Below are 3,863 nucleotides of genomic sequence, written 5' to 3'. Positions count from 1 at the left end.
TTTACAAATAGCTGAAGGATAACTCACTTTCCTCTTCTTTTCCCCGCAATAAGAAGCCTGTGAGGTGGGATTCGGCTGACATAGTAATAATAATAATAATAATAATAATAATAATAATAATAATAATAATAATAATAATAATAATAATAATAATAATAATAATAATAATAATAATAATAATAATAATAATAATAATAATCTAGTCCAACCCCCTGCTCAGGCAGGAAACCCTATACCATTTCGGACAAATGGCTGTCCAGTCTCTTCTTAAAAACTTCCAGTGTTGGAGCATTCACCGCTTCTGGAGGCAGGTTGTTCCACTGGTTAATTGTTCTCACTGTCAGGAAGTTTCTCCTTAGTTCTAGGTTGCTTCTCTCCTTGATTAGTTTCCACCCATTGCTTCTTGTCCTGCCTTCAGGCACTTTGGAAAATAGTTTGACTCCCTCTTCTTTATGGCAGCCCCTGAGATACTGGAAGACTGCTATCATGTCCCCCCTCCTCCTTCTCTTCATTAAACTAGACATACCCAATTCCAGCAACCGTTCCTTATATGCTTTAGCCTCCAGTCCCCTAATCATCTTTGTTGCTCTTCTCTGTACTCTTTCTAAAGTCTCAACATCTTTTTTACATCACGGTGACCAAAACTGGATGCAGTATTCCAAGTGTGGCCTTACCAAGGCATTGTAAAGTGGTATTAACACTTGTTAATACCACTTTCATGGCTAAAGTGGAACTCTTGAACTCACGATCTCCTGCTCTCTAGCGTTGTGCTTTGAACACTAGACCAGTGATGGCGAACCTTTTAGAGACTGACTGCCCAAACTGCAGCACAAAACCCACTTATGTAACGGCGGGTGCTGGGGGGGCGTGGCCCATTGGGTGGGTGTGGCCCATTGGGTGGGCATGGCTGCGGTGGTAACGGCAGACTGGATGGGACTAAAAAGTTCAATCAATCAATTCCAACTTTTGCAAGATCATTTTTTTTTCCCACGAGAAGTTGAAATTGACTGATTGATTGAACCTTTTTTTTTTATTTTGCACACGGCGGTGGAAGCCTAAAGCGAAAAGGAGATAGGTCAAATTAAAATCACACCCTACCCTGCATCTTTCCCTCCACCTCTTCCCCAGAAAAAAACCCAAAAAACCCTGCTGCTGATGTATAACAAAGTCCTCTAACTGCTTATGCCTGTTTCTGCTACACGGTGATAAACTTGCAATATTCGCTGAGAAGTGTACAAGAAAATTTATTAAGGAAATGGCAGATCAGAACAATAAACCGGCGCATATTTTTTCCCCGAGATTGCACTTCTCAAATAGGTAGGCCAGGGATAACAATCTGTGGGTAAAATAGGCTTAAAAAACCTCTGCCTTTGATTTATTAATAATGAAGTCTATTTGCTTGGCAGAACCTGCAACACCATCTGTCTTTCACTGTGGAGCTTCAACGGATCTATTTATAAGGCAGATGTCATCGGCAAAGTTTAAGTCTAAAGTTTAACTCCTTTCCATGCAGTGCCCGTTTCGTTGCTGGCAGCTTGCCACCTGACAAAGCTAGGAGACACATCAAACAGTCTGAGCAAGAAAGATATCCACCTACTCCGTTTCACAGGCTATTTATTACTGGGGAGAGTCCACCATTAAGGAAGAATATTCCCTGTGGTTGTGCACAAATCCACTCGGTATCCTTCTTGAGTCCGATGACCTCCTGACAGGTTGACTTCCTCATCAATTTTGGACTGGACTGGACTGGACTGGACTGGAATAGAATAGAATAGAATAGAATAGAATAGAATAGAATAGAATGGAATGGAATGGAATGGAATGGAATGGAACGGAACGGAACGGAACGGAACAAAACAAAACAGAATCGAATAGAAGTTAGAGTAGAGTAGAGTAGAATAGAATGGAATGGAATGGAATGGAATGGAATGGAATGGAATAGAATAGAATAGAATAGAATAGAATAGAATTAGAATTAGAATTAGAATTAGAATTAGAATTAGAATTAGAATTAGAATTAGAATTAGAATAGAATAGAATAGAACAGAATAGAACAGAACAGAATAGAATAGAATAGGAGAACAGAAGGAGAATAGAATAGAATAGAATAGAATAGAATAGAATAGAATGGAATGGAACGGAACGCAATGGAATGGAATGGAATAGCAGAGTTGGAAGGGACCTTGGGGTCTTCTAGTCTGACCCCCTGCTCAGGCAGAAACCCTATACCATTTCAGACAAATGGTTGTCCAGTCTCTTCTTAAAAACCTCCAGTGTTGGGGTATTCACAACTTCTGGAGGCAGGTTGTTCCACTGATTAATTGTTCTCGCTGTCAGGAAGTTTCTCCTTAGTTCCAGGTTGTTTCTCTCCTTGATTACTTTCCATCCATTGCTGGAATTGGGTATGTCTGGTCTAATGAAAAGAAGGACTAGAGGTGACATGATAGCAGTGTTCCAGTATCTCAGGGGCTGCCCCAAAGAAGAGGGAGTCAAACTATTCTCCAAAGCTCCTGAAGGCAGGACAAGAAGCAACGGATGGAAACTAATCAAGGGGAGAAGCAACCTAGAACTAAGGAGAAACTTCCTGACAGTTAGAACACTTAACCAGTGGAACAACCTGCCTCCAGAAGCGGTGAATGCTCCAACACTGGAAGTTTTTAAGAAGAGACTGGACAACCATTTGTCTGAAACGGTATAGGGTTTCCTGCCTGAGCAGGGGATTGGACTAGAAGACCTCCAAGGTGCCTTCCAACTTTATTATTATTACTATTACTATTATTGTGTATTCATGTGAGGATAAATATATATGTTTCAATAGGAAGGTCTCTTTGCAACGTCTTCAGTGAGATGGGTGGACGTGAAAACTGCGATTAAATGTCTTACTCAAACACCATTAAGCAGGGAATACAAGGAACATCCTCAACCTGTGTTGCCTTTTTTAAAAATCCTGGTGTCTTCATGGAGAAAGTAGGTTTATGTTTTTTAAAGATCTTCATGAAACACATGAAGAAGAAAAACAACAACAACCAAACCACCCTACTTTCAAGTTGTCAATTATTTTTATCCTCACTACTTACTACTGCTCCTGCCTTGGTAAATGTCAGCAAAGAGAAGTTCTCAGCTCCAGCTGTGTCTTCTGACTGAAGTCTCACTCTGGCAGAAGGAGAATCAATTATGCAGTCCTACAAACTGTATTTCCCCCCCCTTTTTTAAAGAAAAAAAAAGCATCAGCAGGCTTTCAGATCTGCTTAAAATCCCACGGGTGTACACCAGTAATACCCTTTGGCTGTTCATTGGCCTAATGATTTGGGCTGGAACAAAGGAACCGTCTCTTAGGTTAAAAAGCAAACAGCCCTGACTTGGAAGGTAGGGAGAGGTGACCTCACCCGCTTACAGACTTTGACCTCTTCCCATTTTGCAGACATTTCATTACTATACCAGACACTTTGGGAAAAGATTAAAGTTGATAGAAGCTATGTAGTTTGTTTTTGTCTTGGCAGCTTTGTCCTGGATGGAATGGGATGGTCCTTTTGTTCATGTCTGGGTGGTGGATTTGTTTGATTCCTTCATTTTTGTGTTGGTTGCTTCCTGTGTGACTGGATGGTAGTTATGTAATGGGATGGTTCTTTCCCTGCTTCTGCTCCTCTGCTTTGCCTTCCTCAAAAACCCTTACAGTAGTAAATATCTATCTATCTATCTATCTATCTATCTATCTATCTATCTATCTATCTATCTATCTATCTATCTATCTATCTATCTATCTATCTATCTATCTATCTATCTACCTACCTACCTACCTACCTCTCTATATCCCTACCTACCCATCCATCTGTCCGTCCATCCGTCCGTCCGTCCGTCCACCC

This window comes from Protobothrops mucrosquamatus, unplaced genomic scaffold, assembly GCF_001527695.2.
Source record: "Protobothrops mucrosquamatus isolate PMUCROS unplaced genomic scaffold, P.Mucros_1.0 scaffold89, whole genome shotgun sequence".
Taxonomy (NCBI): domain Eukaryota; kingdom Metazoa; phylum Chordata; class Lepidosauria; order Squamata; family Viperidae; genus Protobothrops; species Protobothrops mucrosquamatus.
Note: the sequence above shows the minus strand (reverse complement) of the source record.